Raw genomic sequence first — 15,853 nt, forward strand, 5'->3', positions numbered from 1 at the left:
CCCAGTTATGCCCAGCTCTCCACCTGCTCACTACCCTTGTCACCTCTCCGCAATCACCCAGCAACCCCCCCCACCCCAACCCACACCATGCCCCCTCATCCACTTACCTTACACATCAACCTCCTCTCCCATTTTGTCAAATTGGCTGGGACATTTAAACTTGCTGGTATATGGCAACTAAAGCTGGGGGTTTAATAAAGTCGAGAGGAGTCCGGCAAGTAAACAAAAGAAGATGTTTATTGATAAGAACAACTATTTACCTGAGCCGCGATTATGGCTTTAGTTCCCCCAGTGATCATGCACTATAAGGGAAGGACTCAGCATGGTAGCACAGTGGCTAGCACAATTGCTTCACAGCTTCAGGGTTCCAAGTTCGATTCCCGCATTGGGTCACTGTCTGTACGGAGTCTGCACGTTCTCCCCATATGTGCATGGGTTGCCTCTGGGTGCTCCGGTTTCCTCCCACAGTCCAAAGATGTGCAGGTTGGCTGGATTGGCGATGATAAATTGCCCTTAGTGTCCAAAAGGTTAGATGCGGTTGCTGGGTTATGGGGATAGGGTTGAGGTGTGGGCTTGGGTGGGGTGCTCGTTCCTAAGGGCCAGTGCAGACTCGATGGGCCAAATGGCCTCCTTCTGTAAATTCTATGGTTCTATGACTCCAGGAACAGCTAAGCTCCACATTTCTCAACAAGCCTGGGTCAGAAATGCAGATGAGAAATATGGAGCTCCAGCAAACGGCAATAAGTAGCAGCAGAGTGGCAATCTGACAAAATTGCTAATGCACGGAGGATTTGGCCCTTTTCTCTTTCCACAGATTCTGCCAGACCTGTTGAGGTTTTTTTGAGCATTTTCCAGCTTTCCAGCACTTGCTGGATCTCGCTTCGGCAAAGATATTTTAATGTTTCTGATAAAAATGTCTCTCCAAGTCATATTATGGATTTCCATTCCGCTCCTTTGTTTTCATTTACTTTTTAAAAATAATTCCCAATGAAGGGACAATTTAGCGTGGCCAATCCAACTACCTGCGCATCTTTGGGTTGTGGGGTGAGACCCATGCAGACATGGGAGAATGTGCAGACTCCACACGGACAGTGACCCAGGATCGGGATCGAACGCAGGTCCTTGGCACCATGAGGCAGCAATGCTCACCAGTGCACCAACTCTTTGTTTTCATTTACAATCCCAAGCATTTGAAGATTTTACTTTTTCCTTCAGTACTATCATGACATTTCATCATGGCCATCACCGCCAAGATCCAATATTGCCTCATTTGATGTCCAGCTATGTAATTTCCTGATACGTTTATTGGACAGCAATCAGGAGTGACTTGTAGTTGTTGCTTTGCACTTTTAGCCTGGGGTAGGCAGCTTAATTGAAGTGCCCTTGTTGTTGCCTTAGCTGAAATCAGATAACTGCAAATCAAATCTGGGACTTTCATACTTTCTTGGCGGAGTCAGACGGTCACAGGTTTAAGTCTCACTCCAGAGACTTGACCACATAATCTAGGCTGACACTCCAGAGATGTACTCAAGGAGTGATGCATTGTCAGAAGTGCTATCTTTTGGATGAGATATCAGATCAAAGCCTCAACTGCCACGTTCAAGGAGTGTGAAAAAGATCCTGTGATACCATTCAAAGAAGAGAAGGGTCATGCTTTTGGTGTCCTGAACAACAGTTCACACAATATAAAAAAGGGGATATGGTGGCTGTAATAACCCAGGAGACATGAAGGTGAAGGTTTAACTAATTTTATTTTAAACTCAAAAGTAAAGTCGTACCTGCGATGTGCAACACATGTGTCCCAGCCCGGGACTAATTGGACTCCCGGTCTGAGTCTGGCATGATAATTAAAGGGCTCGATAATGAGTCCCAGCTGGACGGGCCTCCACACGTTACCACGGGAACCGGTACTCCACGAGTCTCATGGGGAGATTAATGAGTGACCCCCTCGTGGTCCTGGTGAGGGTTATCACAATGGCATAGTGGTAATGTCAATCCAGAGGCCCAGGCTAATGTTCTGGTGACATGGATTCAAATCCCACCATGGCGACTGGTAAGAATTTAAATGAATCTAGAATATAAAATTAGGCTGAGTAATGGTAACCATGAATCTGTCATCAAATGTCATTTAAGGAAGGAAATCTGCCATCCCTATTTGGCCTGGCCTGACTCCAGACCTGCAGCAATGTGGTTGGCGTTAAATGGTCTAGAAAGCCACTCAGTTCGAGGGCAATGAACTGGGCAATAAATGCTGACCTTGCCAGCTATGCCTACATCCCATGAAAGAATAGATTTAAACAAAAACCTAAAACAGATGATCTGATTATTTATTACATCAGAACTTGCAGTGTTATTGTTTCTTACAGTATTTCAAAAGTACTTAGTTGGCTGTAAAGCACTTTAAGGTGTCCTAAGATAGTGAAAGGTGCTATACAAATGCAAGTCTTTCTTTTCTTTGAGTGAACACTATACAAAGCCATTTATTTATTCACTTGTCAGTCAGGGGCTTTGACAGTAATATTAAACCAATAAACTCACAGCATATTCTCAGAAAAAACAACGCAAAATCTATTTAAAATATTTTGTGGTGATCAGTTAGTAAAGGTTACCAGGGTCTTTGGTCAACTCTCTAGCTATTTTATTCAGAGGATTAATAACATTGTCGATATTCCTGAATACTTTTGCATTTACTCTAATAATATCACACTTATTTCCCAATGCAACAATTATTTTGCTGCAATAATTTTCTATTTTACAATTATTTCACAGAAGACAATCAAAATTGTGAAATGCGGAGACTTCCGGAATGTAGAGGGAAGATGCACATGAGGTGTCTCCCACCAGGATACTGCATTTTTAGCCCTTTTCACCCAATTCCTGGGGCACTTTTGCTTAAAATCCCAGCTGATAAATGTGCCCACATAAGGGAAATGCCCAGAGGGACGAGGGCAAAGACAGTTGAAGAAATAAATTTGTCGAGGAATTGGAGGCTTCTCGGGGCTCTACGGTGGAGGAAATGGCGGAGGCTGCATTGCGACTCATTCCACTCCACTAACCTACACCTTGGTGGCGGAATTTGAGAAGCAAAGACGATCGATTGATGAGGACCTGGCTCTCATCTGGTCGGCATTGGAGAAGACCAACAAGTTGGTAAAAATGCATGGTGCAACGATAAAGGGAGTGGAGGTGGCTCTCTTGAGGTGTAGCGACCAGATTGTCTCTCTGGAAGCTAAGATGTCACATATGGCTGGTGTGAATAAAGCACTAAGGGGTTGGAAGGTCCAACTCCCACAGAATACGTTTTGAAGGAGTTTGGAAAGATGGTGGGGGAGGGGGGATTCACGACCCCTCCTGAGCTGGATGGACCACACCGGACACTCGGGCAGAAACCCCATCACGATGAACCGCCACGAGCTGTTATTGTAAATTTCCGAGGGCGCGATTCTCCCAGAGAGGGAGAAATCGTAAGGCTGGCGTCAAATCCGGGCGGGTTTGACGCCAGCCTCCCCCTCCCCGACCGGGAACCGATTCTGGTCCCCGGTCGGGGCTAGCATACCGCCGCCGTAAACTCCGGCATCGCGGGCTTAACGAATTTCGTTAAGCCCGCTTGCCAGAGTTTGCGCCGGCTGACGCGTCACATGACGTCAGCCGCGCATGTGCGGATTGGAAGACTCCAACCCGCGCATGCGCGGATGACGTCATCGCGCATTTGCGCGAAACCCGCGCATGCGCGGGCCGGGATGCCCCTCAGCCGCCCCGCGAAGTGATACAGCGGGGCGGCGGAAGGACAAAGAGTGCGCGGGTATCGGACCCGCTGCCCGCGATCGGTGCCCACCGATCGCGGGCCCATGGCACCCTTGGCACGGCCGTGGTACTGCCATGCCAATTGGTGCCATGGTTTTAAAAATCGGCACTTTACGGCCGTTTTTACGAACGGCCAGACCAGGTGTGTTTGCCGTTCGTAAAAACAGCCGTAAAGGGCTTGGAACTCGGCCCATCGGCCAGCTGAGAATCGCTGCTGGCCGTAAAAAAACGGCGGCAGCGATTCGAATCGGGAGTCGGGCGTGGGGGGGGGGGGAGAATAGCGAGAGGGCGTCAGACTAGCGTGGCCGTAAAAGTTTACGAACCCCGCTATTCTCCGCACCGTCGTGACTGCGGAGAATTGCGCCCCATAGCTTTCAGGGAAAGGAACTGATCAGAGATGGGCTAAGGAACATCGTGACTATAATTGGGGAAGCCATGTCATCAGGATGAATCAAGACATTGGTACGGAGCTGGCAAGGAGACAGGCGGCATTTAACAAGGCTAGGGACTCTGTATAGGAGTGAAGTTAGCATTACGGTTGTGTACTTGGCGCGGTTCCGAGTGACTTTTGAGTTGAATTACTATTTTTTCAATGCGCCAAAGGATGCGGATGCTTTTGTAAAAAACATGGGCTGGGTGTAAGTTGATTCAAGTTTTGTAATAATAATAATCTTTATTATTGTTACACGTAGGGTTACATTAACACTGCAATGAAGTTACTGTGAACATCCCCTGGTCGCCACACTCCGGCGCCTGTTCGGGTACACTGAGGGAGAATTCAGAATGTCCAATTCACCTAACAAGCACATTTTTCAGGCCTGTGGTAGGAAACAGGAGCATCCGAAGGAAACCCACGCAGACACAGGAAGAACGTGCAGACTCCGCACAGATAGTGAACCAAGCGGGAATCGAATCTAGGACACTGGCATTGCTAATCATTGTGCTACCGTGCCATCCATTTCCACCATTCTAGGTGAGGGGCGGGATTCTCCGGTCTCCAGTGGGTGGGCTGTACCAGCACCAAAGAGTGGCGTGAACCACTCCGAAGTCAGGCCGCCGGAAGATGCGAAATCCTCCGCACCTTCCGGGGGCTAGGCCGGCGCTGGAGTGGTTGGCGCTGTGCCACCCGGCGCCGAAGGGCCTCTGCCGGCCTTCGCAAGTTGCCGCATGCGGAGGAGCACCAGTGTGTTCCCAGAACGGCTGGTGTGATTCCTGCGCATGCGCATGGAGTTTCTTCTCCACGCCAGCCATGGCGGAGCTTTACAGTTGCTGGCGCGAGGGGAAAGAGTGCCCCCGCGGCACAGGCCCGCCCGCAGATCGGTGGCCCCAATCGCGGGCAAGGCCACCGTATGGCCCCCCCCCCCCAGGTCCAGATCCCCCCACGCCCCCCCCCGAGGACTCCACAGACCGCCCGCAGAGCCAGGTCCCGCCAGTACAGACCTTGTGTAATTCACACCGGTGGGACTGGCTGAAAACGGGCGCGGAAAATCGCCGGGTGGGCCGCTGCCAACGGCCCCCGACCGGCGTGGCGCGATTCCCGCCACTGCTAAATATAAACGGTGCCGGAGAATTCGGCAGCCAGCGTCGGGGGGGGGGGGGGGGGGGGGTCGGGATTCACGTCGCCCCCCAGGCGATTCTCTGGCCCGGCAGGGGGTCGAAGAATCCCACCCGAGGTATTTGGATGCTGGGGTGGGTTTGTAGTTTGGGGAATTGTTGGGGTTTTTTGTATCTTTTCGATTTTCTTTGTTCTTGGGTGTGATGACAGTTTCGGTGGTTGGATCTGGTGGGGGGGGTGGGGGGAGGGGCTAAGTGTTATGGGGATTTTGTTCTTTGTATTAGAATTTTGAAGGGAAATATATGGCTTCCTGTTGAGCTACGTTGTTGTAAGGGGTTTTGTTCTACATTGCATGCTTTTTTTATCAGTATTTTCCGTCACTCTGGGTGGGGGCTTCATGCTAGCCAAGGTGATAGCTAGCAAATTGGGAGCAGGGCAGTGGGGTAGCTGCAGCTCATTCTCTTCATTTAGATTTGGATGATGAGTTTAGTGTTTTTGTTCTGTTTAGGATTAGGGTTAGTAGAAGTAGGGTTTAGGTGTTTCTGTTTTCCACACTGTTATGGATATGTACATTTGGGTGTGATATATTTTGAAAGTGGTGAGGGCAGGGATAGTTTGCTGATGGTGACTACAGATCTTTTTTTGTTTTGTATTGCTGGTGGGATGGGTAGCCACCTTGGGTGGGCCTGGTGCCTGTACTGTCTAAGCAGTTGCTGGATGACCTGTTTTGGGGAAATGGCTGACTCCGGACTGAGTGGGGTGGAGGCCCACAATTTGACTCGTCAGTTGGAATATAAGGGGGTTGAATGGACCAATGAAAAGGTCGAGAGTAATTACTCACCTGAAACTTTTGAGTGCGAATATAGTGTTTCTGCAGGAGACTCATTTACAGGAAGGGGACCAGGCTAGGTGGCAGAAGGGGTGGTTGAGTCAAATATTTCACTCGGGTTATGACAATAGGATCCGGGGGTGGGGGGCAGCAATTCTGATTAATAAAATGGTTCAATTTGTGTACTAAAACCTTGACAGTTCCTGATAGTAGATATGTGATTGTTAGTTGATCCTTGGTGGGCAGTTTGAAGGTCCTGGTCAACGTCTATGCATCAAATTGGGATGATACGGATTGTGTCAACAAGTTGCTAGCCTCCATCCTGACTTGGACTCGTATTAGCTAACCTTGCGGGGGGACGGGGGCCGGGGGTGGGGTGTACTTAAACTGTGTTCTAGATCCAAGGATGGATCGATCTGGGCCCAAATTGCTGACTCCATCAGGGATGGCAAGTTGTTGTTAAGGGGGACAGGTCCATGGCATTTCTTGCACCCAAGTGATAAAGATTTATCTCTACTTTTCCCATGTCCATCAGGACTCATGGATTGGCTATTTTGTGGTGGGCAGGTCTCTCCTCTCCTGGCTGAAGAAGGCGGGGTATTCAGAGATTGTGATTGAGTACCATGCTCCACATCTTGTGGATTTGGCCCTCGAGTCAGGTCCCTTCCTACACCCGCCATGGAGGTTAGATACGATGCTGTTGGCAGACGAAGGATTTTGCAAACGTATATCCTCCACCATTGGGGAGTATATCAAATTTAATAAAAGTGAGTTTATCGCACCTTCTACACTGTGGGAAGCCCTAAAGGTGGCCATCAGGGGGAGACAATTTCCAACAAAGCACGTGTGGAAACGGCTGTGAGGGTGGTGCGGCAGAGGTTGGTGGCCATTCTTGAGGTGGACAATTAGTACTTCCTTACCCCAAACCTCAGACTTACATACGAGTCGGAAAAAGCTACAGATGCAATTTGATTTGCTATCAACAGGTAAGGTGGTGGGCCAGCTGCCACGCTCGAGGGGGAGATTTTATGAACATGGGGAGAAGGTTTGCAGATCAGTTGATCCCGTTAATATTGGACATGTTCATTGACTCTTCGTCCTGGGATTTGTTGCCCGTTACACTGGCGGAGGCCTCGACTTACCTGATCCTGAACAAGGACAAGAACCCTTATGGATGTGGGTCGTTTTGACCCATTTCACTTTTGAATGAAGACTTAAATTGCTCGCAAAGGTGCTGACTCTGCGTTTGGAGTCCTGCCTTCCAGAATTGATCTTGGAAGACCAGAAAGGCTTCGTTAAGGATCAGCATATGTCGGCCTATTTATGGTGGCTGTTAAATATTGTCGTTTTCTCCTTTCTGGTGCCCAAACCTGAGGTGGATGTGTCCATGGATGCTGAAAAAGCATTCAATAGGGTGGAGTGAGGATATCTCTTTGCGATCCTTGGGAGGTTTGGTTTTGGGAACAAGTTTATATCTTGGATTTGTTTGCTGTATACAGCCCCCATTGCTACTGTCCGCACGAACACATTGAGCTTGGGGTATTTTCCGTTGAATGGGTGTATGAGACAGGGTTGTCCATTGTCCCTGCTTCTAATTGGTCGAGCAATTGAACCACTGGGCATAAGAGTTAAGCTCCTGCAATAAGTGGAAGGGGAGAAGTTCAGGACGGGGGGAGAATGGGGTGCCCTTGTATGCAGTTGATCTGCCTCTTTATATTACGGACACAGCTTCCACTATGGATGAGATAATGAAGCTACTTAGGAGCTTTGTCTCCTTCTCTGGGTATAAGTTGAATTTGGACAAGAGCGAATACTTTCCGGTTAACACCCCTAGGGAGTGGAGCCTATCTGGGGATGTTGCTTTTTTGTCTGGCCAAAGCTTTCAAAATCTGTGATTTTTTGCGAAACACTATGGGCGCGATTCTCCCATATGGGGAGAAATCGTAAGGCTGGCGTCAAATCCGGGCGGGTTTGACGCCAGCCCCCCCCCTCCCCGACCGGGAACCGATTCTGGTCCCCGGTCGGGGCTAGCATGCCGGCGCCGTAAACTCTGGCATCGCGGGCTTAACAAATTTCGTTAAGCCCGCTTGCCAGAGTTAGCGCCGGCTGACGCGTCATATGACGTCAGCCGCGCATGCGCGGATTGGAAGACTCCAACCCGCGCATACGCAGATGACGTCATCGCGCATTTGCGCGAAACCCGCGCATGCGCGGGCCGGGATGCCCCTCAGCCGGCCCGCGAAGTGATACAGCGGGGCGGCGGAGGGACAAAGAGTGCGCGGGCATCGGGCCCGCTGCCCGCGATAGGTGCCCACCGATCGCGGGCCCATGGCACCCTTGGCACGGCCGTGGTACTGCTGTGCCAATCTGTGCCATGGTTTTAAAAATCGAGAGTTTACGGCCGTTTTTACGAACGGCCAGACCAGGTGTGTTTGCCGTTCGTAAAAACAGCCGTAAAGGGCTGGGAACTCGGCCCATCGATCAGCTGAGAATCGCTGCCGGCCGTAAAAAAACGGCAGCAGCGATTCGTATCGGGAGTCGGGCGTGGGGGGTGGGGGGAGAATAGCGGGAGGGCGTCGGAACAGCGTGTCCGTAAAATTTACGAGCCACGCTATTCTCCGCACCGTCGGGAGTGCAGAGAATCTCGCCCTATTTCTTCTTTTCCCCTGACCACCTTCCTTGCTGCGGAAGAGGACTTTGTCTTTGATTGGATCTGGTGGGGGGAGTATTTCAGATATTTATGGTCAGATCATATCAGCGGAGTCGGCTCTGTTGGATGAGGTGGAGATAAAATGTGAGGGTGAATTGGGTCCTATTCTGGATGAGGAGGCGTGGAGTGAGGCTCTTCATAGGGTCAGCTCCACGTCCTCCTGTGCTTGGCTTAGTTTGATCCAGTTCAGGATGGTGCACAGGGCTCATCTGACCAAGGCTAGGATGAGTGTTTTTTTGAGGGGATCGACTGGTGTGAGGATTGTTCTCAGGGGAGGGCCAACTATACTCACATGTTCTGGCCGTGTCCCAAGTTGTTAAGCTTTTGGGTCTCCTTTCTTCAATACCATTTCAGAGATTCTTAACGTCGAATGGAGCCTTGTCCACTCGTGCCCATTTTTGGGCTCTCGGAGTCACTTGTGCTGCAGATGAAGATGAAGGTGGTTATTTTCACCTTTGCCTCGTTAATAACCCGGAGGTGAGTTCTGCTTGGTGGAGACCTCCTACTCCGCCAGTGCCTCAGCCTGGTTGGGTGACCTCATGGAGTTCCTACATTTGGAGAAGATCAGATACACCATTAGGGGTCAGTAGAAAAGTTCAACCTAAGATGGCAGCTACTCATTTCCTTTTTTAAGGAGCTAGTCACTGTCAGTTGTTCAGGGTTTCTTTTAGTTTAATGTGGGGTGAGAGGTTGGATGTGTTCTTGGTTGTTAATTGTATTCTTCTTACACTGTAACTTGAAGCATCTGTTTTGTATTTATTATAATACTATTTTGTTCTAATGAAAATGTTTTCAATAAAAATATGCTGAAACAAATTGTGAAATTCATAATTAATTAATGTGTGTCGATCCACTAGGGCAGAATAAAAAGAGCAAAATCCTGATGGGTGCTACTAACCAAATTGTTATCCATTGTTTAATTAAAATGGTAATACATTACCACATAGGACACCAGCAATATTAAGATAGAATGTTAATTATTCCAATCAGGTATATTGCTTGACATAAAGAAAATGAACTATGGTAATCTTTCTATTTCGACAGATGCTTCTTTATAGGGTTCAGCCATTTTGTATTATGAAAGGTTGCTAGCTCAGATGTAAATTATTCTTACATTTACACCAAAAAAGGCTTAAAACAATAACCAAGCTGCTAATCTGCGAAAATTAATAATTTCGTATTGAGTAGTAAACAGTGTAATAATAGAAATAATTCTTAAAATGAAAAATGAAACTAAAATAACTGAAACAAGATTTATTTGCAATAGAATACTGTTTATGGATAATGTATTTGTTAGCATGACCTATGCAGTTGACAAACAGCTTTACACCTGGAACATAAAGTATGTGAAATGCGGCATTGCAATTTTCAGTTGTAGACCATAGATCATAGAATTTATAGTGCAGAAAGAGGCCATTCGGCCCATCAAGTGTGCACCAGCCCTTGGAAAAAGCACCCCACTGAAGCCCTATCTCCATAACCCAGTAACCCCACCTAACCTTTTTGGGCACTGAGGACAGTTCAGCATGACCAATCCACCTAACCTGCACACCTTTGGACTGTTGGAGGAAACCGGAGCACCCAGAGGAAACCCACGTAGACACGGGGAGAACATGCAGACTCCGCACAGACAGTGACCCAAGCCGGGAATCGAACCTGGGACCCTGGAGCTGTGAAGCAACTGTGCTAACCACTGTGCCACCGTGCTGTCCGATTGCTACCTATTGAGGGTTGTTTTCATAAAAATGGTATGCCATGTCTGTGTGTCACAAATCTAATTTTAGCACGCAAGGGAGAATGAAACATGCAGGATTGGGAAGGTACAGCAAGCAGAATAGGAAGGGATGAGCATGGGATTGGGATCTGGAAAGGAAGTATGAAAGCATGAGCAGAAACGAGGCACGAAGGGGTGAAAAAATGAGCAAGCAGAACTTGAGAAGAGACAAAAGGTGAAATGAACAGAGTCTAAGCACTTGGGCAGGGAGCAGGTGGCAATGAGTAGAGCATGGGTACAGATGGAGTGAGAGGAAATGCCCCAAGTCTGGGTCATTAAAAAGGCTGCAGAATGGAGTGTTCCCGAGGTACAAAATCGCTGATTAATTATTTGCTGTACAAATGGAGTTTTAGAAAACTTTTCACAGAGACACCAACAAGAAAGACTTGTTTACTGGGAGAAGTGTATTCTGGATCACTCCAGTTTGACTGAATTGCTGATTTCATTGTAATTCTTTCCCTATTATGTTAAACCTTGTGACTTCCAACCTTTGACATAAAAACATCTCCAGGTAATTTATTTCACAAAAAAATACTTTGAAGATAACTGCTTGAACTGAAAAGAGATTTTGTTGCAGAAATCAAAGTCAATCTAATCTGTTACACAGGAGAGTGTGATATTGACTTGTTTGGTCAATACACTATCAGTATGTTGTAATGAGTGTGTAGATTGGAAAATATCCTTTCACAATGTTTGGTCTTTTTTGAAGGTTACTTACTTCAAAAGAAATGGGGAAAGAAATAAGAAAGAAAGAAAGAAATGGGGAAAGAAAGAAAGAAAGAAATGGGGAAAGAAAGAAAGAAAGAAATGGGGAAAGAAAGAGAGAAATGGGGAGAGAAAGAAATAAAGAAAGAAATGGGGAAAGAAAGAGAGAAATGGGGAGAGGAAGAAATAAAGAAAGAAATGGGGAAAGAAAATAAGAAAGAAATGGGGAAAGAAATAAGAAAGAAAGAAAGAAAGAAAGAAAAAATGGGGAAAGAAAGAGTGAAAGAAATGGGGAAAGAAAAAAGAAAGAAATGGAGAAAGAAAGAAAGAAATGGAGAAAGAAAGAAAGGAATGGGGAAAGAAAGAAATGGGGAAAGAAAGAAATGGGGAAAGAAAGAAAGACATGGGGAAAGAAAGAAAAAATGGGGAAAGAAAGAAAGGAAGAAATGGGGAAAGAAAGAGAGAAATGGGGAAAGAAAAGAAAGAAAGAAATGGGGAAAGAAAAAAAGAAAGAAATGGGGAAAGAAAGAAAGACATGGGGAAAGAAAAAAGAAAGAAATGGGGAAAGAAAGAAAGGAATGGGGAAAGAAAGAAAGAAAGAAAGAAAGAAAGAAAGAAAGAAATGGGGAAAGAAAGAAAGAAAAATAAATGGGGAAAGAAAGAAAGAAATGGGGAAATAAAGAAAGAAAAAGAAACGGGGTAAGAAAGAAAGAAATGGGGAAAGAAAGAAAGCTGTTAGTTAATTCCCTTTGTGTTGAAAGTTTCTGCAAGAGTGAGAAGAAACCAACATGGTGCCCTCTACAGGGAATTTGGAATATGAATGAATGGGGCAAGAAAAGCTGTGGGTGGAATCAAACTGTCCCTCTCCACCCAGGAACTATACTTACCTCTATGGCCCCGGACGGATCCACTCAACTGATTCTCGTTTGGTCAAACCTGTTCTAAACCTCGCTCTTGAATATTTAGTAAGGGAGGGTCATGTGGCAGGGAACTCACTGATAATAGTGAAATAAATGGAAATCTATTCAAATGTGCTTAACGCTCTTTATGGACGTGAACCTGGTGTATCGCCGGTGAGGGGTGGGGTAAATCGGGAAACGTGGGCCGAGATTCTCCGCTGGCATGATTCTCCATTATGCCGGCACCTGGGTTTTTCCGACGGCGTGGGGTTGCACCACAATGGGAAACCCCATTGACCGGCCGGCATAACAGAGAATCCTGCCGGCCGGCGGATTGGTGAATCCCTCCCCATGATCTCTGCAGGGAGAATCGCATTTCCAGATTCTTGTGGGATTTTCTACCTGCATCGCCAATGCCGCGCGTGGCTAGTGCGGGCTCGAAATTGCCCCCTGTATCTCCTTAACAAATCAGATTGAAGAGTTTCAAAACAGACAACATAAATGCTGAACCAGGAATTAAATGTCAGATGTCAGATTAAATGTGGTCCCTTTGTTCAAGAAGGGGAGTAGAGATAACCCCGGTAACTATAGGCCGGTGAGCCTAACGTCTGTGGTGGGTAAAGTCTTGGAGAGGATTATAAAAGATACGATTTATAATCATCTAGATAGGAATAATATGATTAGGGACAGTCAGCATGGTTTTGTGAAGGGTAGGTCATGCCTCACAAACCTTATCGAGTTCTTTGAGAAGGTGACTGAACAGGTAGACGAGGGTAGAGCAGTTGATGTGGTGTATATGGACTTCAGTAAAGCGTTTGATAAGGTTTCCCACGGTCGGCTATTGCAGAAAATACGGAGGCTGGGGATTGAGGGTGATTTAGAGATGTGGATCAGAAATTGGCTAGTTGAAAGAAGACAGAGAGTGGTAGTTGATGGGAAATGTTCAGAATGGAGTTCAGTTACGAGTGGCGTACCACAAGGATCTGTTCTGGGGCCGTTGCTGTTTGTCATTTTTATAAATGACCTAGAGGAGGGCGCAGAAGGATGGGTGAGTAAATTTGCAGACGACACTAAAGTCGGTGGAGTTGTAGACAGTGCGGAAGGATGTTGCAGGTTACAGAGGGACATAGATAAGCTGCAGAGCTGGGCTGAGAGGTGGCAAATGGAGTTTAATGTGGAGAAGTGTGAGGTGATTCACTTTGGAAAGAATAACAGGAATGCGGAATATTTGGCTAATGGTAAAATTCTTGGTAGTGTGGATGAGCAGAGGGATCTCGGTGTCCATGTACATAGATCCCTGAAAGTTGCCACCCAGGTTGATAGGGTTGTGAAGAAGGCCTATGGTGTGTTGGCCTTTATTGGTAGAGGGATTGAGTTCCGGAGCCATGAGGTCATGATGCAGCTGTACCAAACTCTGGTACGGCCGCATTTGGAGTATTGCGTACAGTTCTGGTCGCCTCATTATAGGAAGGACGTGGAAGCTTTGGAACGGGTGCAGAGGAGATTTACCAGGATGTTGCCTGGTATGGAGGGAAAATCTTATGAGGAAAGGCTGATGGACTTGAGGTTGTTTTCGTTAGAGAGAAGAAGGTTAAGAGGTGACTTAATAGAGGCATACAAAATGATCAGAGGGTTAGATAGGGTGGACAGCGAGAGCCTTCTCCCGCGGATGGAGGTGGCTAGCACGAGGGGACATAGCCTTAAATTGAGGGGTAATAGATATAGGACAGAGGTCAGAGGTGGGTTTTTTACGCAAAGAGTGGTGAGGCCGTGGAATGCCCTACCTGCAACAGTAGTGAACTCGCCAACATTGAGGGCATTTAAAAATTTATTGGATAAGCATATGGATGATAAGGGCATAGTGTAGGTTAGATGGCCTTTAGTTTTTTTTTTTTTTTTCCATGTCGGTGCAACATCGAGGGCCGAAGGGCCTGTACTGCGCTGTATCGTTCTATGTTCTATAATGAATGTGATGTCAAATCAGGTACAGAAACAAAATGAAGAAAGGGAAAATAAAATTGGATTAAGAGTGCGAGAAACAAAAGGAAGAAGACATTTAAAATATATTTATTTTTAAGCATGTCCTGCAGCAATTGAAATCTGATGGAATGAAAGTTTACACTTGTTAATTAATAAAATAATTCATCTTTGCTGCCAGAAAAGTTAATGGCTACATTTCGCATGGCTAAAAGGGTTCTCAAACTTTAAATGACTTGGTTTAACTTCTTTTACAAGTTTACTTCCCATCAACTGTGCAAGGACAGGAAATTCCCATCACTCACTGATTTTAACTCTATGGAAACAATTGGGTTTTGGGTGAGTTAAAATCCGACTCAATGCATTTGAATGAGGAAGAATGCAGTGAGATCCTTTTTGGTCATGCTAATGATGAAGAGGTACATTTCCAACACCAACGTTTTTGAATTTTGATGTTTAATCACACATCTATGCTTAACTAAATTTGCTGCGGCATTTTAACTTAAATATTAGGAAGGACTATAACCTTGATCACTATTCTGATCGCATTTGAGGGTTGGTTTTGATTCCCTCAAAACATCTTAAGTACTTTGGGAGTGCAGTCGCTTTTAATGTAAGAAGGACGACAGCCAACTTGTACACAGCAAGTCCTAGCAAACTGCAATTAAATGAATGACTAGGTCATTGAATTGACCAGATCAAAGGAATTACTAGGGTGGCACGGTGGCTCAGTGGGTTAGCACTTCTGCTTCACAGCAGGTTTAATTTCGGCCTTGGGTGACTGTGAGGCTAGGTAGGGTCCTCTTTCAGAGGGCCGGTTCAGACTTGATGGGCCGAATGTCCTCATTTTGCATTGTAGGGATTCTATGAAATCTATTTAGTATGTTGCTCGAGTGAGGACACGGAGAGAGCTCTTCTTTTTTGGATGGTGTCACACATGCTTTTCTGTCTACTTGAAAAACCAGCAGTTGTTTAACAGCTGATATGAAAGATGAGACAGCACTCCCTCAGTTCTGTATTGAAATGTGAGCCTAGATTATACCCTCAAGTTTCTGGAGTGTGACTTGAACCCATGACCTCTGACTCTTAGATGACAATGCCATCAATAAGCTAAGGTGAGGACCTCAACCAGCTGAGCTTACTGATTCGAGTACACTGATTACAACTTATTGGAAATATTGCACCATTATTTTACTTCAATATTTATTATACTTGGAAGAGCAGCCAATTTGGAATTGGTATGTCAGACTGCATTCAGCAGCGCAAGGCATGATGGGCCAGTGGCCTCCTTCAATGCTGTAAGATTCACAGATTCCCCAATGATTTACTGTACATATGTATCAAATAGATGTAACTTGGCTTAACTTTCCATTCCCCTTTTTCAAACAAATAAATTCTGCTGATATTCTGCTGAGGCTCGAACCACCATTTGAAAGGACCCTCAAGAAAATGGGTGTCAAATGTGCCTAATACTGGCTTAATTGTCTACAGTTTGTTGCAAAAGCCAAATTAAGCTGATTTTGTTAAGAGTCGGGTTAACTCAAATGCAGTTTGTGATGCAATCAAAATGTAGTTTTCAAAAATCATCCATTGCTTAAGG

Source organism: Scyliorhinus canicula, chromosome 11 (assembly GCF_902713615.1).
Source record: "Scyliorhinus canicula chromosome 11, sScyCan1.1, whole genome shotgun sequence".
Taxonomy (NCBI): domain Eukaryota; kingdom Metazoa; phylum Chordata; class Chondrichthyes; order Carcharhiniformes; family Scyliorhinidae; genus Scyliorhinus; species Scyliorhinus canicula.